We start from the raw sequence: 24,447 nt of genomic DNA on the forward strand, positions 1-24,447 counted from the left end.
TACACTGCTAGCCCCGGCACCTCGCACTTTTTTTGGCAGACAAGGTTAAAAAACTCATATATGAAGCATTCTTAATCGGATTAATAAGGTGTCATCACCAGGAAAGGTACCAACATTCGAACAAATGGTAAGGGTGATGCTTTAAGGCGTCACTGGATACAGCATGTGGTGATTCCTACCCGCTGAGGATAATCTCAATAATTCATCAAAGTGATTCCATAGCCTAAGCTATAGCCATTCTCTTGGAAAATGTCACGTGCCAGACATTATCATGGTAACCTTGTCAGATATGGCGAAGAATGCATTTGTCGAAGAGTGACGAGTACTTCTCCTTTCCTGGCTTCCGAGACAGCTAATAGGAAGGAGGGTGTAATTAGCATCCACAACACACAATACTAGGTGAGCGTGAGTGTACATATTTTTTTTTTTTTTTTCGGAAGCACCATACTATATTGTTAGTCTAACTGCAGTTGTAGACCGAAGGTAAGAAAATTACTAGAGAATCTCACATCGATTACGACGCCTTATCTAACGGTGATTGCAGTGTTTACAAGTTTGGCTGCGCTATACCCGGCTGAAACGGAACTGTGTAATGGCGCTTGGATTCCACCTGGTGAGCGAAGAAACTTCATAACAACTGCCGCAGGCACACGACACAGCAGTTGCAGGGAAGCCGTGAACAACGGGAGGCTCACAGTAACGCAAGTACGTTCGTGTCACGTATTTATATCTCTTGCCCTTCGTTGATACCGCACTACAGTTGCCTGTTACAGCTATATCGTCGATTGTTTTTTTCATATTTTGTGCAATTTAATCAAAATCTACATAACATGTCACACCCCTGCGAGGGGTAATGAGGCAGCAGAGATTCTGCATCGGCAACTCTTGGTAGTACGTTTCTACACAAGCCGCTGCCACCCCGTAGCGCAGTAATGAAGCAAGCGTTGCCTAATTGGATGCCGTCATTTTCAGGGGTTGATATGAGTACTGGCCTATGATCTAAAGGATATGAGTGACAACGAAAGAAAACCGAAGAACAAAATAAAACGATATTTGCTTTAAAATTGTTACTGGGTAATTAAGTCTTGTCTTAAATGAAAGTAGTTGCCTAGTTTTCTTTATCAGGTCTCCACCAAATCACGGGAAGTAATAGATATCTGTTCAAGAAAGTAGAGTTCGTTTCTTATTAGTAAGAGCGAAAGAGCATCAAGTTATCAATTCAAGATGGTCGCATGCAGCTTGTGAAGTAGCAGATAGTGAGATTATTTTATCATTCAGGAAGTTTTTCACTTTCGGTTCCTCTTTGACATTTCCTGCGTCTGTTTTTGGCGCATTATGTTCCAGTTTTTAATCTATTTTTGTATGGCATGATTTTATCTACCTTCCTTTCCGCAATTTTATCCAATTTTTCCTTCAGTTATCCTGGACTTGAATAATTGCAATCTCCAAACCAAATGAACATTATTTACATGTTATGTCACTGCATATGCATCGTTTTATGAGTTATTTGACATCATTTACTAAGCGCAAACACAGCGTTGCCCTGCAGATGGCGGTTTCAGTATGGATACGCTACGCCGGCCGGAATGGCCGAGCAGTTCTAGGCGCTACAGTCTGGAACCGCGCGACTGCTATGGCCACAGGTTCGAATCCTGCCTCGGGCATGGATGTGTGTGATGTCCTTAGGTTAGTTAGGTTTAAGTAGTTCTATGTTCTAGGGGACTGATGACCTCAGAAGTTATGTCCCATAGTGCTCAGAGCCACATGAACCATTTTAATACGCTACACTAGCGCCGGTGAGCTGTCTGGTTATTGTTAGTCACGCTGTTTATACCAGATTCACAAGTCTGTGCCAGAGCTATGGTCACAAAGAATATATTTCCACGCTCGAAGGAACTTTCGGTTTTTCTACAGAAGAACAGCTCACATTGTTAAACATGGAATCTCGCAGCAAAAGATATCTTGTCGTGTACAGGGCGGATCCAGAATCTACCGACGAAATTACTGACGATTTTCGAGGGTATTTTCTGATTATTTCCGTATAAGGAATCTATTGATCCAGTGGCTAATTATAGAGTAGCAATAAAATTGTAATTCACCCAGTTTGTTACCTTTGTTTCTGTGAAAATACCGCAACGAAGAGGCAAACCCTGTAATATGTAATCAACAATATCTGAAGTACAAAACAAAGAGTAATACAACTCTGAGATGCAAAAGTACAGCGACTTAAGGTCGTGGTGCCGCTTTTGCATATCACACAGTGAAGTCGTACACGAAGTTCATATTCGTCAGTAAACTATCTACCCGGCTGCTTATCACTGTTAACTACAACTAGCACTGCCACGGGAACAAACCCAAGACAGAACCGAGCGGTACCGAATGCGAGATTGAGTGCGAAAAGTGAAGTGATATGCTGTTGTTAAGTAGTTCAGGTAATTTCGATAGAATACAGATGCGGAGATAAAGGGAAGTGGGGAGGGCTGGCAGGGGAGGGGGGGGGGGGAGGGTAAGAAATCCAAGTAAATGCAACTATCCTGTAGCGAAGCATTAGAGACCACGGGCATCTTACAGAAAAATACGCAGAAAATATCTTTGAACAACCTATGTAATTTTGTCGATTGAGTTCGGGTTCATCTGGTATCTTGCACAAGTTTGCTGAGATATGGTGTGTTTGGTTTTACTTGAGACACATAAGTATCTCGGTAACGACGCATCATAAGAAAAAAAAGTTCTATCTGGAAAGTCAATATCGCCAGAGATGACAGACGTCTGTGCTACAACTGGCCCCCACCTAACCACCCCTCATGGATGGGCGGCGTCAACTTTGTAGTTTCAAATGAGAGTCCCCTCTGCCCCAACCCCCCACCCCCCCCCCCACCCCCCCCACCCCCCTTAATTCTATCGCATAGTCGGATTCCACGAAAAAAAAACTTATTGTTTACTCAAACTATTGGTCTCCATTCGTGATATATGGACGCTATAATCGAAAAATATGATGCGTGTGTGCTCCTGTAATTAAAAACTCACGCATTTGATTCTACATTTCATTTGCGATGTAAATGTAAAGATTTGTGTTTTACCGGTTGACATTTACTGAAATGTTGCAAATTTGATAGCACAGTAAAATATGGTTAGCTGTTGCAGTGTCGGGCTATAAACTGCGTTTAGCGTGATCGAGGAGCAACGACGTAGATGTAATAGTTTTCATGAAACGTTACGAATGTGGAGAACGATCAACTGTATAATGGAATGACGACAACGAAAATCTGGCCCCGTCTGGGACTTGAAGCCGCCTCCTGTGACCGAGCGGTTCTAGGCACTTCAGTCTGGAACCACGTGGCTGTGACAGTCGCAGGTTCGAATACTGCCTCAGGCATGGATGTGTGTGATGTCCATTGGTTAGTTAGGTTTACGTAGTTCTAAGTCTGGTGACCTCATTTTTTTAACACCGATTTCCCACTCCTCGCGACTGGTCACCTTACAATTAGGCTATCCGAGAACGCTTCACAGCCAGACTCAGACTTCGATATGTTGTCAGTGATGTGCCTAAAGGCTGCACTCTTACATCCATCATGTATATTCCCGTACAGGGAAGCCATTTTAATTGAGAGCTGATAAACATGATATTGCGGTGTCCGTGTTGTTCACAAGTACGATGCAATGTGAATAACACAGGCACTGAAATATCATAGTAGTAGTTTTCTGTTCCAACCGCGGTGCTTGATACCGATGCGTCCCCTTGCCCTCACCACTGGGGTGCTTGATTTCGGTGATTATCCATGGTAAATGGTCCCGTCACTATCAGTCCTCGGACATTTTACCTTATTGCAATAGTGGTGGTGGTTTGTATTCCGCTGGTAGCGGGAGAATTTCAGCGTTTGGATGGAAATACACTCCGAAATCAGTCACTCTGATAGGCGGGCTCGAGGGCGGCCACAGAAAAGATATGATATTACGAGAAAAATTGGACGGAGCACTGAAAGACCTCCCTCAAAACAAAGCCCCTGGACCAGACGTTCCCTCAGAACTACTGAGAGAACCAGCCATAATGAAACTATTCCACCTGCTGTTGAAGCTATGTGAGATGTCGTCAGACTTCTAGGAGAATGTAGCAATTCCAGTTGGAAAGAAAGCACGTGATGATAGATGTGGATGTTACCGAACTGTTACAAGCCGTATTATGTTAGAGTATAATAACTTTTCTGGAGACCAGAAATCTCTCTGTAGGAATCAGCATGGGTCTAGAAAAAGACGGTCGTGTGAAACCCAGCTCGCGCTATTCGTCCACGAGACTCAGACGGCCATAGACACGGGTTCACAGGTAGATGCCGTGTTTCTTGACTTCTGCAAGACGTTCGATACAGTTCCCCACAGTCGTGTAATGAACAAAGTAAGAGCATATGGACTATCAGACCAGTTGTCTGATTGGATTGAAGGGTTCCTAGATAACAGAACGCAGCATGTCATTCTCAATGGAGAGAAGCCTTCCGAAGTAAGAGTGATTTCAGATGTGGCGCAGGGGATTGTCGTAGGACCGTTGCTATTCACAATATATATAAATGACCTTGTTGATAACGTCGGAACTTCACTGAGGCTTTTTGGGAATGATGCTGTAGTATATCGAGAGGTTGTAACAATGGAAAATTGTACTGAAATGCAGGAGGATCTGCAGCGAATTGACGCATGGTGTAGGGAACGGCAATTGAATTTCAATGTAGACAAGTGTAATATGCTGCGAATACATAGAAGGAAAGATCCTTTATCATTTAGCTACGATATAGCAGGTCAGCAACTGGAAGTAGTTAATTCTATAAATTCATCTACATCTACATATATACTCCGCTAGCCACCAAGCGGTGTGTAGCGGAGCGCACAATTCGCGTCAAAGTCATACTCCCCCCCCCCCAACTGTGTCACTCACGGATCGCGCTTGGGAAAAACGATTGTCTGAACGCCTCAGTACGAACTGTTATTTCCCTTATCTCTGAATGATGATCATCATTACGTGATCTGAAAGTTGGTGGTAATAATATATGCTCTACATACTCTGTGAGGATTGGATTTCTGAATTTAGAGAACACCCCCTTCTGTTTAGCGCGTCGTGTATCTGCAGGTGGGTCCCACTTCAAACTTTCTATGAGATTTGTAACGCTCTCGCGATGGCTAAATGTACAAGTCTTGCCGCTCTCCTTTAGACCTTCTGAATCTATTGAATCAGACCCAACTGGTAATGGTCCCATGCAGACGAACAGTACTCCAAGACTGGACGAACTAAAGTACTGTAAGCCACTTCCTTTGTTGAAAGACTGCATCGTTTCAGGATTCTACCAATAAACCGCAATCTATACTTCGCCTTACCCGTTACTTGTATATTCTGATCGTTCCATTTGAGATCATTTCGAATAGTCACACCTAGATACTTGACGGATGTTACCGCTTCCAAAGACTGGGCATTTATTTTGTGTTCGTACATTAATGAGGATTTTCGCTTTTAGTATAACTTAATAATATTGAGAGACAACTGCCAATCATTACATCACGCATTTAGTTTCTGCAAATCCTCATTAATTTGTTCACAAATTTCATGTGTTCCTACTTTCCTGTAGACTACAGCATCATCGGCAAACAGTCTAAGGCCGCTGTCAATACCAACAAACAGATCGTTTATGTAAATCGTAAAAAGCAGAGGACCTATTACGCTGCCCTGGGGCACACCTGAAGTTATTCTTGTTTCTGTTGAAGTTATCCCGTTCAGGACGACATACTGCTCCCTGTCTGCTAGAAAACTTTCTATCCATCCGCATATGTCATTGGATAGACCGTAAGCGCGCATTGTTTGGAGCAAGCGATAGTGCGGAACTGAGTCGAACGCCTTTCTAAAGTCGAGAAATATGGCATCAACCTGAGAGCCGGTATCTAGAGCCTATTGTATATCATGCACAAAGAGGGCCAGCTATGTCCCGCATGACTGCTGTTTCCTAAAACCGTGCTGGTTTCTGCAGATGAGCTTCTCAGAGTCTAGAAAGGTCATTATGTCTGAACACAAAATAAGTTCCATGATTCTACAACAAATCGCAGTCAGTGAAATTGGCCGGTAATTATGTGCATCCGATTCTCTACCCTTTTATAGATTCCTATGACCTGGGCCTCCTTCCGTGCAACTTTTCGCTGTTCCAATGATCTCTGATAGATGATGGATAAGAGTGGTGCTATATTTGTAGCATAGTCAACATCAAATCTTACGGGGATACCGTCTGGGCCAGATGCCTTTCTGGCGTCTAAGGATCTTAACTGTTTTACAATCCCAGATACCCTAAACACTATGTCAGCCATCCTTTCGTTTCATATCAGCTCTCACTCCACTGTAGAGTGAAAATCTCATTCTGGAAACATCCCCTAGGCTGTGGCTAAGCCATGTCTCCGCAATATCGTTTCTTTCAGAAGTTCTAGATCTGCAAGGTTCGCAGAAGAGCTTCTGTGAAGTTTGGAAAGCACGAGACGAGGTACTGGCAGAATTGAAGCTGTGAGGACGGGTCGTGAGTCGTGATTGGGTAGCTCAGATGGTAGAGCACTTGCCCGCGAAAGGCAAAGGTCCCGATTTCGAGTCTCGGTCCGGCACACAGTTTTAATCTGCCAGGAAGTTTCATCCTTTCGTTTGTTCGATAATTGAAAGGGGGAATGGTTCTGCAGTCCTCTATCGTAAACGTGTTTTGAAAACTAGGTTTAGAATTTCGGCCTTCTGTTTATCATAATTAGTTACATTACCCGTACTGTCAGCAAGAGAAGGTATTGAATCATTTGTAGCGTTCGTAGATTATACTTACGACCAAAATTGTTTGGGGTTATTTTCAGAATCTGCAGATAAAATATCGCTTTCAAATTCGTTACAAGAGTCATTGTCATTCTGACAGCTGCTTTCATTTCGCATAATTTCTGTATATCAGCGAGCCAGTGATTATATTTAAAACGACTGTATAAAATTCTGACTATGAAGATATTCATTAATGACACTCTTATTTGCTTTCCCAAACAAGAAAACTCTACGATTTTTTTTTATTTTTTGCAACTTCCACTGACATAGAAGCCATAACGACATTATGGTCGCCTTCATCAAAAAGATTGGGTCTGTTTGTCGCCAAGATATGCAATATGTTCCCATCTAGAGTTAGTTTTCTAACCAACTGCTCAAGGTTATATGTTGAGAGCGCTCCTAGAAATACTTCACACGAATCTTTGCTTCTACTCCCTATGATAAACTTGAAATTTTCACAGCCAATGGATGCTAGATTAAAGTCTCCACCTATAACTAATGGATAATTTGGATATTTACTTCCTATGTACTCAAGACTTCCCCGAAACGTTCTGGGACGTTTGTTGCGGATGCTGGTGGTCTATAAAAACATCTTAATACAATGGTCAATCCTTGTCTGATTGATAGCTTTATCCAAACTATTTGACAGCCCGACACAGTATCGATCTCAACTGCGTTTAAACAGCTTTTCACTGCAATGAACACACTACCTTCTATAGCATCAGTCCTATCCTTCCTAAACATTGTCCAATCAGAGTTCAAAATTTCACTGCGTTTTACGTCTGGTTTCAACCAGCTTTCGGTACCTAATACAATATTGGCATTGCTACTGTTTATTTCGGAGATTAACTCGGGGGCCTTGCTCCAGAGACTTCGACAATTTACTAACATCAGGTTAAGTATATTTAAATCCTTTGGAATGACCTGTTTAGGCGAACTAACAATTTTTACAGTTGGCACACACACATTAGTGTCATGAACTGGTAATCTTTTGGGCCAGCGGTTTGTTTCCCATGTGGAGGAACCTAACCTAAAAAAAAAATTTAAAAGAATAAAAAAAAATGTGCACGCCACAAGTACTGTGCTACCCATGTAGCTGCTTCCTGTGTGTAGTGTAGTGCACCCCTGATCTATCTTGGGGCGTCCTACAACCTTCCACCCAATACCGTAGGTCGAGGAATCTACAACCATTTTCATCACACAGTCCACGTAGCCTCTGGTTCAGATTCTCTACTCGACCCCAAACCAGAGGAACCCGGTCAACCCTGGGTTCGATGCAGCAGATCATCAGCTTGGCTTCCACACCTCGAGAGATGGAGGCCGCCTTCACCAATGTAGCCAGCCGTCGAAGGGACCCAAGGATTTCCTCGGAACCCCGACGACAGGCATCGTTCATGCCGACATGCTCAACAATCTGTGAGTAGGCATTACGAGTGATTTAAAATGGGATGGTCATATAAAGTTGATCGTCGGTGAAGCAGATGCCAAACTGAGAATCATTGGAAGAATCCTAAGGAAATGCAATCCGAAAACAAGGGAAGTAGGTTACAGTACACTTGTTCGCCCACTGCTTGAATATTGCTCACCAGTGTGGGATCCGTACCAGATAGGGTTGATAGAAAAGATCCAACGGAGAGCAGCACGCTTCGTTACAGGATCATTTAGTAATCGCGAAAGCGTTACGGAGATGATAGATAAACTCCTGTGGAAGACTCTGCAGGAGAGACGCTCAGTACCTCGGTACGGGCTTTTGTTGAAGTTTCACCGAGGAGTCAAGCAGTATATTGCTCCATCCTACGTATATCTCGCGAAGAGACCACGAGGATAAAATCAGAGAAATTAGAGCCCACACAGAGTTATACCGACAATCTTTCTTTCCACGAAAAATACGAGACTGTAATAGAAGGGAGAACCGATAGAGGTACTCAAAGTACCCTCCGCCACACACAGTCAGGTGGCTTGCGGAGTATGGATGTAGATGTAGATACTTAACAAATAGCACTCCGTCATCAGGCCTCATGTGGCCCACCAGGACCATCCGACCGCCGTATCATCCTCAGCTTGCTGCTGCACAGGCAACTGCATTGAACGCCGCCAATATGCCCTACAGGAGATATCGTCGTACCCGCACAACTGTAATAAAAACCATAGAAAACATTGAACTTACAACAACATCAGGAGACAAGATGAATCGCATTCCAGTTAAGAGTGTTGCAGCCCACGCCCTAATCGATGGACTCTGCGTATTTCTTGGATGTTCTCTTAATTTCAGTTTGGACATAAACGACACATTCTCACGTGGAAATGGATGGTTCATCGTTGCCATTGTAAGAGGTGGTAGCGGAGATTCTAGTGTACCTGGTCTTGAAGGTTTTAATGATAGAGGTGTAATTGCCTATCGTACCTATCATATGTTTGAAATTGGTAATAAAGATTTTGGTAAATCTGGTTGTGACTCAACCTCACCACTTGTCTTGTATACTCGTAACAAAAGAAGAGTTAATCAAAATGAGTCTCTATTTATTTGGGTTAAAGGTAAAGGTGTATGTGAATGTGTAAAATTTGTAGCTGATTGTACTCTGTATTTCCATAAATAATGATCTGTAGCGTCAGCCGGTAACCGGACAAGGGGCGTGTGGTCAGCACACCGCTTTCCTGGTCGTTACGGCGGTTTTCTTTGACCGGAGCCGCAGTTATTCGGTCGAGTAGCTCCTCAATTGGCATCACGAGGCCGAGTGCACCCCGAAGTGCTTACATAATAATGATACACATTGTTTATATAAAAGTGGGGAAACTGGTAGTAGCTGACTTCCTCGACGATGAGATTCGTTTCTGGAGAGGTAATACTGGTGCTACGACTTATCTCAGAAGATAAGTTAAGAAAGGTAACGAATTTGTAAACTTATAGGAAACTTTTGACAATGTCAACTCGAATGAAATCTTTGAAATTATGAAGGTAGCAGGAGTAAAATACTGGGAGCAAAAGGTTATTTTCACCTTGTACAAATATCAGACAGCAATTATAAAGACTTGGACAGCATCAAAAGCAAACAGTGGTTGAGAAGGAGGAGAGACAGCGTTGTTGCCTCTGCACGATATTTTTCAATGTGTACTTTGAACAAGCAGTGAACCAAACAAAAGAAAATTTTGGACAAGGAATTAAAGTTAAGAAAGAAGAAATGAAAGTTTAGACGTTTCCTGGACGAATTTAAATTCTGTCAGAGGCGGCAAAAAGCAGTTGAATGGAATGGACACTGACCTGAAAGGAAGATGTAAGATGAACATCAGCAAAGGCAAAGCAAAGGTGATGGAATGAAGTCGAGTTAAATTAGGCGATGAGTAGATGAGTTTTGTTATTCGGGTCAGAAAATAATTGATGATAACCGAGTTGGTGAAAATATAAAGTGTAGAATGGCAATTACCAGAAAAAGGGAGTGTGAAGAAGAGAAATCTATTAACATGAACTATAAATTTAAGTGTTAGAGAGTATTTTGGGAACGTGTTTGTCTGGAGTGTAGCCTTGAATGGAAGTGAGACGTGGACGATAAGCAGCTCAGACAAGAAAAGAATAGTCGCTTGCGAAATGTGGTGCCATAGAAGAATGATGAAGATGAGATGCGTAACTCGTGTAACTAATGAGGATGTAGTGCGTAGCATTGGAGAGAAAAAAATTGGTAAAACTTGACTAAAAGAAGGGACCAGTTGATCGGGCACATTCTGACACGGGAAGAAATCATTCAGCTTTAGTGCGTGTACATTATCGTCCTATGACTTCGATTCTCAGTGCTAATTTAATTATTTGTCAAACCGGAATGTGTGAAACTAACAGCTAAAGTAGAAGGAAAACTGGCAAGGCTGCTTGCAGTCCATGAGGCGAACCCAGCTCTACCGTTAACAGGGATCGCGTGAACAGTTTCAGTCATGAATGCCACAGCTGTTGCTCCTGCCGCCATATCGCGCCAGTGAATGACGCAGAAAAGACAACATTGCCACTCCCATGCCTGACTGTCAATCACTTTGCTACTCTGAACCACGTATAGTGAACTATCTTGGCAGAAACTTCCTGGCAGATTAAAACTGTGTACCCGGCCCTCAATCGAAATCGAGGTGTTTACCTTTCGAGGGCAAATGCTGTACCGACTCATCTACCAAAGCACTACTCACGACCTTTCCTCGCCTCTCTGCCTGTGCCACTACCTCGTTTCCCACTTTTCAAACCTTGCAGAAGATCTCCTTCGAAACTTACGGAACTAGCACTCCTTGTCGGTGGAGCGCTTCCCCACGAAGGGCAAAGGTCCCGAGTTCGAGTCTCGGTTCGGCACACAGTTTTAATCTGCAAGCAAGGTTCATATCAGCGCACACTCGACTGCAGAGTGAAAATTTCATTCTATCTTGGCAGAGAAAAGTTCCTCATTAAAAGATTTTTGTGTAAATTTACCGCCATACTGTTAAAAATTACACACTTAGTTGTCATAAACCTTGTCCATCTTGGACTTATGATTATTTGAGTGTTGCTTATTTGTCAAACTTTTCAAGAGAGTGTTCTACCCAAGGGAACATTTTTACATATTTCTTCTATGAAAAATTGTAGTTTCTTTGTAGGAAGTTAGAGGAAAACGAAAACTGATACACTGAACCCTGTCCGCTCCTCTGAACCCTGTGCGCTGCTCCGCTCTCTTTGATAAGGCCGTTGGCAGAACAAGGGCGACTACTTATGCCGGAAGTATTAGGTATTAGGCTGCCATTGCTGATTACTTTTAATCAAAATTTAAGCAGTGGCTTGGTCCAAACCTGGCACCGAGAATGGTTTTGATTATTAGTCAAACACCATACCCTTAGATGCTGGGTGAATTGGGAGCGTAAGAATGTTAAATAGTAACAGCAAATTATCAGCCGTGCGGTTAGAGGCGCCATGTCACGGATTGCGCGGCCACTCCCGCCGGAGGTTCGAGTCCTCCCTCGGGCATGGATGTGTGTGTGTTGTTCTTAGCGCAAGTTAGTTTAAGCCAGTTTAAGTAATGTGTAAGTCTAGCGACCGATGAGCTCAGCAGTTTGGTCCCTTAGGAATTCACCCACACAGCAAATTATCATTGAAGTATCATGCATTATATCAATTTATAAAAACAGCTGAAAATATCTTTTCTGATAAGGCAGACTTTTCTACCTACAAAAACAACAACAATAATAATAGTATTTAGGTGGACCAGTCATTACAACCCAATCGGAACACAGCCTCCTGCCAATTCTACACCAGCCGGCCGCAGTGGTTTCGCGGTTCTAGGCGCGCAGTCCGGAACCGTGCGACTGCTACGGTCGCAGGTTCGAATCCTGCCTCGGGCATGGATGTGTGTGATGTCCTTAGGTTAGTTAGGTTTAAGTAGTTCTAAGTTCTAGGGGACTAATGACCACAGCAGTTGAGTCCCATAGTGCTTAGAGCCATTTGAACCATTTTTTGAATTCTACACCCTCTGACATGGTAGAGGCATTCAGGTACTGGATATCAGATTTACAGTTTAATGCCTGAATTCGGCATAATATTGTCATTTCCGGCAATACCGGATAGGGCATTGCTGGACATCAACGTGCGATATGTCTCTAATGTCTTACTCAATGTCAGAATAATTGTCTACACACCCTCCTGGCTTGATTTATCCATGACAGTGTTTCTGGATGTTTTGGTGTCCACAGACGTTAGCGTAACTGCCTGTACTTCGTAATAACGCGTCTCACGTCTACATACAGAGATTGTCCTCCTCTGGCACGAGATGAGCTTTTGCAATAAGAAAACTAATTTTTGCACGTGAAGCTGAGAAATTCAGTTACTGATGGTTTCCATAGCGTTATACGTTTAAGATGAAATCTTGTACAACCAATTAATCTGTCACTGGATATTTCCCTCGATCCCGGGGGACCTTGTAACGAAGCCTTCAGTAGTGTGGGGAAGTGTCACTGCTGAACTACACTCCCCAACCGTATATATACACTCCTGGAAATGGAAAAAGAACACATTGACACAGGTGTGTCAGACCCACCATACTTGCTCCGGACACTGCGAGAGGGCTGTACAAGCAATGATCACACGCACGGCACAGCGGACACACCAGGAACCGCGGTGTTGGCCGTCGAATGGCGCTAGCTGCGCAGCATTTGTGCACCGCCGCCGTCAGTGTCAGCCAGTTTGCCGTGGCATACGGAGCTCCATCGCAGTCTTTAACACTGGTAGCATGCCGCGACAGCGTGGACGTGAACCGTATGTGCACTTGACGGACTTTGAGAGAGGGCGTATAGTGGGCATGCGGGAGGCAGGGTGGACGTCCCGCCGAATTGCTCAACACGTGGGGCGTGTGGTCTCCACAGAACATCGATGTTGTCGCCAGTGGTCGGCGGAAGGTGCACGTGCCCGTCGACCTGGGACCGGACAGCAGCGACGCACGGATGCACGCCAAGACCGTAGGATCCTACGCAGTGCCGTAGGGGACCGCACCGCCACTTCCCAGCAAATTAGGGACATTGTTGCTCCTGGGGTATCGGCGAGAACCATTCGCAACCGTCTCCATGAAGCTGGGCTACGGTCCCGCACACCGTTACGCCGTCTTCCGCTCACGCCCCAACATCGTGCAGCCCGCCTCCAGTGGTGTCGCGACAGGCGTGAATGGAGGGACGAATGGAGACGTGTCGTCTTCAGCGATGAGAGTCGCTTCTGCCTTGGTGCCAATGATGGTCGTATGCGTGTTTGGCGCCGTGCAGGTGAGCGCCACAATCAGGACTGCATACGACCGAGGCACACAGGGCCAACACCCGGCATCATGGTGTGGGGAGCGATCTCCTACACTGGCCGTACACCTCTGGTGATCGTCGAGGGGACACTGAATAGTGCACGGTACATCCAAACCGTCATCGAACCCATCGTTCTACCATTCCTAGACCGGCAAGGGAACTTGCTGTTCCAACAGGACAATGCACGTCCGCATGTATCCCGTGCCACCCAACGTGCTCTAGAAGGTGTCAGTCAACTACCCTGGCCAGCAAGATCTCCGGATCTGTCCCCCATTGAGCATGTTTGGGACTGGATGAAGCGTCGTCTCACGCGGTCTGCACGTCCAGCACGAACGCTGGTCCAGCTGAGGCGCCAGGTGGAAATGGCATGGCAAGCCGTTCCTCAGGACTACATCCAGCATCTCTACGATCGTCTCCATGGGAGAATAGCAGCCTGCATTGCTGCGAAAGGTGGATATACGCTGTACTAGTGCCGACATTGTGCATGCTCTGTTGCCTGTGTCTATGTGCCTGTGGTTGTGTCAGTGTGATCATGTGATGTATCTGACCCCAGGAATGTGTCAATAAAGTTTCCCCTTCCTGGGACAATTAATTCACGGTGTTCTTATTTTAATTTCCAAGAGTGTATATATAAAGATGGGGGCTGTTCTTTCGGACATGTCCGAAAGGACAAATACCATCGGTAACAGTGCAGCCCATTGTTTTAGAATGAAATTACAATTAAATCACTACGCTTAGCTGCATACAGGGTTTGATATACGTCAACGGGGAGAGGTGAAAATGTGTGCTCCGACAGGGCCTCGAACCCGGGATCTCCTGCTTACATGGCAGACGCTCTATCCAGCTGAGCCACCGAGGACACAGAGGATAGTGCGACTGCAGGGACTATCTCGTTCACGCCTCCCGCGAGACCCACATTCTCACCTTATATGTCCACAGTACTGTCACTACACAACACACTAATTTTTCGTGGAAGACATTCTTAGCAGGTCCCCTTAAGAGTTCGGGTAGTATGTGTGCATCCACACAGAAGGGGAAGTTCATGGCCGGTATTGCCAGAACTACTTACTTATATGGATAGAACAGACACCATAAGTGTATAGTTCTCGCAATACCGGCCATGACTTTCTCCTTCTGTGCGGATGCACACATACTACCCGAACTCTTACGGGACTTGCTAAGAATGTCTTCGACGAAAAATTTGTGTGTTGGGAAGTCACATTACTGCGGACATATGTGGGTCTCGCGGGAGGCGTGCGCGAGGTAGTCCCTGCAATCGCACTATCCTCTCTGTCCTCGGTGGCTCAGCTGGATAGAGCGTCTGCCATGTAAATAGAAGATCCCGGGTTCGATTCCCAGTGGGGGCACACATTTTCACCTGTCCCCAACGCCTGTATGCAGCTAAGCTTAGTGATTTAATTGTAATTACACGTCTCAAGGTTCGTCACTCTCGCAGCTATGGTAATTTCTGCGTACATTAATGTACGAATGAAGTCAGTTAAGTATTTCAACTTCAAAACAAATTACTTTCCATTACAGTTTACGCTGGCAAGAATTATCCTCCTCCCTTTTTTTTTTTTTTTTAACGGAATCGTTTTCTTTCAGGCACCCCAGACAGTGCTGCTGCTCCGTCATGACTAACAAACTGCTCCTCTGCCTACTGGTGACAGCGATGGTGCTGGCGGTCGTAACTGCTGGGACAACGGTAAGAGGGCGACACCCACGAATTTCTTAATAACTTTCCAGTGAAGCTCATCCCACAAGCAAATTATTTTCTTTACGTTTTCACGAAAATCTTGGCAAATAGGGAATATCATAACAGAAATCTGTATCATCAATCTGAAGTTACAAATGAGTTGACGATGTTATTGTTCGGAAAATGTCACGTAGCCCATCTTTTCTGGAATCAGGTTCTAAGCTTCGGATGTTCTATTGTTGTGTTAACACATTTCTCTCAACGACATCTTCGTACTGGCACCGCGTTGTTAAAGAAGCGGTGAAAATTCGCAGCTCCATAGATCTGTTTAAGCGAGACACGGGATACCGATTTAGCAAAACATCCGATTGGTATCCCATCGCCGGCCGGAGTGGCCGAGCGGTTCTAGGCGCTACAGTCTGGAACCGTGCGACCGCGCGACCGCGACCGCTACGGATGTGTGTGATGCCCTTACGTTAGTTGGGTTTAAGTAGTTCTAAGTTCTAGGGGACTGATGACCTCAGAAGTTAAGTCCCATAGTGCTCAGAGCCATTTGAACCATTTTTTGTATCCCATCACTGTTCAGGGCGTCTCCAGACACGTATTCGGCCTGCAGTCTCAATGACTGGAGTACAGCTGTCTTGTGTGACGAGTCCCACTGCGAAAGGAGCCCTGATGACCAGCGAACAAGTGTCTGGAGACGCCCTGGAGGGCGGTGGAATACGACTCTGACTGCTGCTCGCCAAACTGGCTGACAGCCAGGAGTGATGGTTTGAGGTGCCGTTTCCTTTCATGGCAGGATTCTACGAGGGTCACTCCAAAAGAAATGCACACTATCTTTTTTTAATCCATCATTTATTCTACATGTTTGAAAGTTTTACAGTGTGTAGATAAATCCTTTAGGAATAATATTTTCATTTCTCCACGCAATTTCCACCCCTCTCAACTGCCTTACGCCATCTTGGAACCAGCGATCGTATACCCGCACGGTAAAATTCTGGACCAACCTGTTGGAGCCACTGCTTGGCAGCGTGCACAAGGGAGTCATCATCTTCAAACCTTGTTCCACGCAGAGTGTCTTTCAGTTTCCCAAAGAGATGATAGTCACATGGGGCCAGATCAGGACTGTAAGGTGGGTGTTTCGGTGTTGTCCATCCTAGTTTTGTGATCGCTTCCATGGTTTTTTGACTGACACGTAGCCGTGCATTGTCGTGCAACCGCAAAACAGCCTGCTTTTCCCGATTTTGGTCGAACACGACTCAGTCGAGCTTAAAGTTTCTTCAGTGTCGTCACATATGCATCAGAATTTACGGTGGTTGCAGTTGGCACGATGTCCACAAGCAAGAGTCCTTCGGAATCGAAAAACACAGTAGCCATAACTTTTGCAGCAGAAGGTGTGGTTTTGAATTTTTTTTCTTGAGTGAATTTGCATGATGCCACTCCACTGATTGCCTCTTCGTCTTTGGTGAAAAATGATGGAGCCATGTTTCATCACTTGTCACAATTCTTCCAAGAAATTTATCATTACCATTCTCGTACTGTTTCAAAAGTTCACTGCATACCATTTTTCTTGTTTCTCTGTGAGCCTCTGTCAGCATCCTGGGAACCCACATGGCACAAACCTTTTTTAAAGCCAACACTTTCAGTATTCTGCAAACACTTCCTTCCCCTATCCTAACGTGGCGTGACAATTCGTTCACTGTGATGCGTGTGTCAGCAGTCACCAATTCGTTAACTCTCTGCGCATTGTCTGGAGTGTGTGCACTACGAGGCCTGCCGCTGCGAGGACAATACTCAATATTGCTGTGCCCGCTTTCATCACGTAACCTGCTTGCCCACCGACTAACTGTACTGCGATCGACAGCAGCATCTCCATACATCTTTTTCAACCTCTTGTGGATGTTTCCACCGTTGTCTCGTTTCCAAAGCACATGAATTCTACGACAGCACGTTGCTTCTGACGAACGTCAAGTGTAGCAGCCATCTTGAAGACATGCTGTGACGGCTCCACTGGCCGGAGCACGTTGAAGTAAGTTTGAAAACAAGCGGGAAGGATGTATCTACACACAGTAAAACTTTCTGGAGTGACCCTCGTACTGGTCGGCACCTTACAACACGGCGGTTGACGATGTTCTACGCCTCGTTTCGTTGCACTGCATGACAAGCCACCTTGGGCTTACATTTCAGCAAGATAATGCCCGCGTGCGCACGGCCAGACTTGCTACCGCTTGTATTCGTGCTTACCAAGACAAACCCTGACTTGGTCAGCAAGATCGTTTGATCTCTTCTCAATTGAGAGCGTTTGGAGTGTTATGGGCAGCTCCGGATTTTGACCATGTGATGCGCCAGTTTGACCGAATCCAACAACTCCATTGCTTACAACTGGGATAGCCGAGAGCGTTAAAGGGCTCGCTTCTGGGAGCTTGATCTGCTCAGTTTGCGAAGCTCTTACTCTTGAATAAATCATCCATTTTTCCTGAAGTTGCATTCATTTGTTTGTCTGTATTTGTGCATCACATCTACCGATTTCTGTCCTATTCAGATAATTCCTTCGCGTTACATCTTTTTTTCATTTTTATTTATTTATTTTTTGGGTGTCTATCCCGTGAATCAAATTGTTATTTACATAATATGGGAAGTTTCATTTCTGGTGAGAATGGTCAGTATTTAATATTACAAACTGTCTTCCTTGCTGTTATCTTGCTAGTTGCGTTTCACTCTGTACTTAGTCGACTGTACTCAGTCACACAAAGCATTGCTGTTTGCATACGTATCTTAGTGATTCTGTGCAGGGTGAGCAACATAAACAGTTAAATCCTTCCTTCTTTCCCGGTGCCTTTTATCCAGTGACTACCGGCTCAGGATTTGTGTGATGCGTCTCCAATTCCACGGAGGACCGACTATACCCCCGTTGTTGTTGTTGTGGTCTTCAGTCCTGAGACTGGTTTGATGCAGCTCTCCATACTACTCTATCCTGTGCAAGCTTCTTCATCTCCCAGTACCTACTGCAACCTACATCCTTCTGCATCTGCTTAGAGTATTCATCTCTTGGTCTCCCTCTACGATTTTTACCCTCCACGCTGCCCTCCAATACTAAATTGGTGATCCCTTGATGCCTCAAAACATGTCCTACCAACCGATCCCTTCTTCTAGTCAAGTTGTGCCACGAATTACTGTTCTCCCAAATTCTATTCAGTACCTCCTTATTAGTTATGTGATCCACCCATCTAATCTTCAGCATTCTACTGTAGCACAACATTTCGAAAGCTTCTATTCTCTTCTTGTCTAAACTATTTATCGTCTGCGTTTCACTTCCATACATGGCTACACTATATACAAATACTTACAGAAACGACTTCCTGACACTTAAGTCTGTACTCGATGTTAACAAATTTCTCTTCTTCAGAATCACTTGCTTTGCCATTGCCGGTCTACGTTTTATATCCTCTCTACCTCGATCATCATTAGTTATTTTGCTCCCAAATAGCAAAACTCCTTTACTACTTTAAGCGTCTCATTTTCTAATCTAATTCCCTCAGCATCACCCGATTTTGAGGGAGTACCCGCGTATAGGCTATTATTACGATGACATCAGCACTCCGAAAGGAGTTTTAAAGCTACTGGCAGCTCTCAGCCTAGGCAGGAACCCGTGGACAAGATCTGTGAGAGTCAAATGTAATCTCATGGTCAAATGGGACATCGTTTTTCAAAGTGATTACGCATAGTGTGTATCTGAGGTACGACGTGGGGAAGCAGACTAGTATTTACCTAGGTGGTTGTGTAAAACCAGTGAAGAAACACCTCTAGGCTAGCTGGCACACCGTTAATCTGCGAGGCGGATTCCATTCGCGACTGGCACGTGTCCCTGTCTCCCAGAAGCGTGTTCTTTAATGCTCTCGGCTATCCGAGTTGTAAGTAATGAAATGGCGTCCTGTTATACCACACGGGAAACTGAAGACCTGGTATGCTGCTAAGGCAAGTGGCATGTACGGCGAACAACACCCGCAACACTTCTTTCCAGCTGAACAGATGTTGAGCGGTAACTTTGTCGATGCCGCTCGCAGCGTACAAGCTTTCTGACTGCAAGTGCACCATGCCAGATCGCGAATCTACCAGTTGCTTTTTAGAAGGAGCGCTGAAGATCGGCTCTTCATAGTTTGAATTTTATTTACGGCTGTTGCAGGATTCACACATAGAGGGATACTAAATTACCGCAATTGCCACGTCGGATCAGATGAAAATTCTTGAACGATCATGGAAGAAAAGCATCTGTTGTACTTTAGTATCAATATAAGGGTAGGAATGTGGCTGACAGATTCGTGGAGGCATAACTTGACTTCGCATGTTAATACATGCTGTTTCTCACCAATTTTTGAGCGACAGATTATTTACCTACCCTGTTGGAGAACGATGCCCTTGCTGAAAGACAACTGGCGTGTGATCAGTTGATATTGGTTTGCTGTCTCAAGCTTACTGCAATTGAAGGACATTTTTACACCAGACCGCGTTTCGCTTTTATTTAGAAAGCATCTTTTTTTGTAATTCTCTACATACGTATTCATATATCTGCACGTTTTCGCCTTTATAGATTAAAACAGTAATTCCTTATAAAGCTGGCATACAGTTTGCTTATGGTGTTTTTGCCTATTGTTTGTTTGCCAACTTTATAACAAAACACTCTTTTTAATCTATAAAAACCAAAATGTACAGGCATATGGCATAGCCATATTTCCAGAATGACCACAGAAGATTCTTTGTAAATAAAGTCGAAGCGCGTGTGGTGAAAACTCCTCTTTAATTGCAGTAAGCTTATAACGGAAAAATCAATAATAACTGATTATAACAACTGCTACTGAGCGGGGTAGCGCAGTGGATAGCACACCGGATCCGCATTCGGGAGGACTGTGGTTCAAACCCGCGTCCGGCCCTCTTGATTTAGGTTTTCCGTGATTTTCCTAAATTGCTTAAGGCAAATTCCGGAATAGTTCCTTCGAAAGGGCACGGCCGCTATCCTTCCATCCTTTCCTAACCCAGGCTCTTGCTACGTCTCCAGTGATCTCGTTGTCGGCGGGACGTGAATCACGGACCTTCTCCTCTTCCTCCATAACAACTGCTCCGGGAGATGGCCATGTAGACAAACATATTAACAACGCATGTGATTTATGCATGGTGGTTACTACGTCTCGTGGAAAAGCACGTTACAAAAACTTTTAATGAACGATGAATTGGCCGAAGAGGTAAGTAGTATGGCCTCCCTGTTCTCCAAACGATAATCTATTAGATTACAGTCTATGGGAACATTTAAAGACATCTGTTTATTCCAACACATCGACAACGTGTACACATTACAGGAGATCGTGTATCTCGTGTGTGTGTGGCCAAATTCGAAGGCAGCCACGCACGAGTTCGTGAATCAACAGCTACACTCCGCAACTAACCCGATGGTGTGTGACGCAGGGTTCATCTGGTACCACCTTCTTTTCACCACCTCCCTGTTCCGTTCGCGAATGGCCTGCGAGAAGAGTGATGGTCTCTGATTTTCTCGTTGAGGTCACTTGGCGATACGCATGAGGTCGGAAATAATACGTTGCGCGACTCTTCCTGGAACTTACTCCCTCGCAATTTCCATAATAAAAGTGTTGTGTTGGCAGAAGAGCCAACACCGTGTTACTAGTGTAGGCCGAAATGCACGCGTTTTAGATCAAGCAGGCTGGCGTGAGGAGGGAAGGACTATAATGACGTGAGGTCTGGAACATGACAAGGAATTAGAATTCAGAAAGCGGACGTAATTAGTTTGATACTTAACTTTAATCCATTAATGATGAACGTCGCTCTTGACGGTACATGATTCACAGTATTATCTGTTCAGAATACATTCCTTGTAACTGAACATGGCGCCTTGCTGGGTCGTAGCAAATGACGTAGCTGAAGCCTATGCTACACTGTCGTCTCTGCAATTGAGAACGTATGTAGATAGTGAACCATCGCTAGCAAAGTCGGCTGTACAAGTGGGGCGAGTGCTAAGGAGTCTCTCTAGACTAGACCTGCCGTGTGGCGGCGCTAGGTCTGCAATCACTTATAAAGGCGACACGCGTGTCCGACGTATACTAACGGACCGCGATCTATTTTAAGGCAACCACCCAGCAAGTGTGGTGTCTGGCGGTGACACCACAAAAACTCTCCGTGTTGCACAACGCCTCTGCCGGCCGCGGTGGTCTCGCGGTTCTAGGCGCGCAGTCCGGAACCGTGCGACTGCTACGGTCGCAGGTTTGAATCCTGCCTCGGGCATGGCTGTGTGTGATGTCCTCAGGTTAGTTAGGTTTAAGTAGTTCTAAGTTCTAGGGGACTAATGACCGCAGCAGTTGAGTCCCATAGTGCTCAGAGCCATTTGAACCATTTGAACAACGCCTCTCCATCATCGTCTGCCACAGAGTTTGCAGGGCACTTCTGTAGCACCCTCAGGCCGACTAAACCACCCCGCGAAGAAACACGCTGCTCTTCGTTCGACGTCCTCTATCTCTTCAATTATTCGAACTTTGTTAGGGCTCCAGAATGACAAGTTATATTCAAGAAATGGGCGAAATAGTAACCGTCTTTTGTTGATCAATTGCATTTTCTTCAGGCATTCCAGTGAACCTCAACCTAGCATCTGCTGTCCTACTGTTTGTTATATGAGGTAATTCCACATTCGTACGCTCCAAACGGCTATTCTACGTTATTTTACGGTAGTTCCTGTTCCAAGCGATTTGTCACAAATAGTGTAACCGAAAAGTATTGGATTTCTTCACCTGCTTAAGCGAGTTCGTTACATATCCTAATATTCATGGTCAATTGACACACCCTGCAACAATCTTCGATCTTCTGCACTTCTTCCTGCAATTCACTACAGTCTTTTGGCGTTGCTACGTTTTACAGACTTGAATTCTCTACGAACAGCGTTGTGGAGCTTCCGCCATTATAAAAGGAGTACAGAAGGATGTGAAAGAATGACTGGTAACTACAATGAACACCTTCTGTAGTGTTGGCAAAAACAGGTGGCCTGTAGAAATACGGGTCATACAGGTATATTTGACTCAGTGTTACACTGTGCAGTGGTGTAGAACTGACTGCATGTATATGCTAATGCAGTACCCTTTTGTACCTTATGTCTCCGATACTACCGCCATCTGTAATTGTGACTTTTGCGCCGTCAGTGCGAGTCGGTCTGTGTCCTTCAGCCTTCAGGTATACGCGTATTTCACAGAAATCCCTGTTGCACTTGCAAAGTTTCTACCGCGTCAGTAAAGAGTTTTAGATCTCAGATTGCGTTCCCGGAGGTCCAGATTTGAAAACTGGAAAATTAATCAGCCTAAAACTTGTCCAGAATCTTTTGAACGTTTTGTTTGTAATCTCCAAGACGCAGTAGGTTTTCCGAGTGTCGGCACCTGACATTGTGTTGCAGCTGCCGAGGTGCTGCCCTTTCGACCCCTGCGCAGCCACGACGTGTCTGCCGGGTTCTGACTGCGTGCCTGAAGTTGTCGTGGAGGACAAGAACCTCGTGTGCAGAGGAAAGTGCGTCGCTCCCTCCAGCTGAAGCTTCTGCCACGCAGAAACAACGTTTTAATCAGAAAATTGTGTCAATACTTGTCCTCTTTGAGTGTTGTACAAATAAATTTAAATTCGCTTAAATAAAGTTATCTGTAAAGAGGAATATTGTCATAAACATATACCGTTCTTCACAAATGTAACAAATGCCATAAGAATATATTACACTATTTCATACATCTTATGAATCAGGTAAGCAAATCAGTTTTTACCTTCAAGGGGGCACGAGTTCTTCTATACCTGCCATAAGAATATATTACACTATTTCATACATCTTATGAATCAGGTAAACAAATCAGTTTTTACCTTCAAGGGGGCACGATTTCTTCTATACCTGCCAAGTTAAATGTAAGGAATATTTTTTTCTATGATACCTGCGCTACAAATATATATTTTTTCAAATAACGTGATATGTACGGTATGCTTAACGCCTTTTCAAATACAGTGGCCATTCATTAATTTTTATAGCCGGAAAATTAAACCAACTTATTCATTTACTTCTGTTGATACCTATTTTTTACTTTTGGACATGTCATGAAATGGATATTATTAAATGTGTAAATTGATATGATGTAAAAATGCCGAATATTTTAGACTTCTGTTTTTAATACTTCACTTGAAAACTCGCTTACGTTGGTATCGATCTTTTACTTACCTGCATCACATATATGATGACCTCCATGGGAATTATTTCTGCAGGTTCTAAAATGAGCAAATTGATGTTTATGTAATAGTACGTGAATTGCACGTCGTCATCACATCACCAAACTTAAGCTTCACAGTGGTAATAAGTACCTTAAACATAAAATCCACACACGTAAATAATTAGGGAGTCAGGACAGGTATATTTAAATAACAGTAACTCACCATATGCAAAAATTATGATAACTGAAACTTCCTGGCAGATTAAAACTGTGTGCCCGACCGAGACTCGAACTCGGGACCTTTGCCTTCCGCAGGAGAGCTTCTGTAAAGTTTGGAACGTAGGAGACGAGGTACTGGCAGAAGTAAAGCTGTGAGTACCTGGCGTGAGTCGTGCTTCGGTAACTCAGTTGGTAAAGCACTTGCCCGCGAAAGGCAAAGGCCCCGAGTTCGAGTCTCGGTCGGGCACACAGTTTTAATCTGCCAGGAAGTTTAATATCAGCGCACACTCCGCTGCAGAGTGAAAATCTCTTTCTGGATTGTGATAACTGTTTCATTCAGTTCACAACCAACCATTTAGTTGCACCACGCGCACCGACTGAAAAATGGCGCGCCACAGTGATCTCAAAGGTTCGCACTATCAAGATCGAAGGTGAACTCCTTGGGAGTTACAAACCGTGCATGACGTTCAGACAGATATCCACTTTAAAGAATGCATACATAATCATGTTGGTGTAAGGCGGTGATGAGAGCTGATGGAATGTGATGGCATGCAACCGAATGCGAAGCAGTCTGTTGTGGAGTTTACCGTGAAACTGGCTATCCTTTAAGGCGTTGCTCCAGATAGTGCGATAACGTTTTATAGGCATGGAAAAAACAAACATACATAGGCTGAATTTGTCCAGTGGTTCCAGGTGGCATGAATTGCAATCTCATA

The 24,447-nt window shown here is 44.5% G+C and overlaps 1 long non-coding RNA gene across 1 annotated transcript; it reads left to right on the top strand.

Annotated features, from left to right (window-relative positions):
• Nucleotides 1-600: 600 nt before the first annotated feature.
• Nucleotides 601-22,974, top strand: LOC126272151 (uncharacterized). The gene is made up of 3 exons (XR_007549185.1): nt 601-705; nt 15,194-15,293; nt 22,726-22,974. It is a non-coding gene; the product is annotated as an uncharacterized LOC126272151 (long non-coding RNA).
• The last annotated feature ends 1,473 nt before the right edge of the window (nt 22,975-24,447 follow it).

This window comes from Schistocerca gregaria, chromosome 5 (assembly GCF_023897955.1).
Source record: "Schistocerca gregaria isolate iqSchGreg1 chromosome 5, iqSchGreg1.2, whole genome shotgun sequence".
Lineage (NCBI taxonomy): Eukaryota > Metazoa > Arthropoda > Insecta > Orthoptera > Acrididae > Schistocerca > Schistocerca gregaria.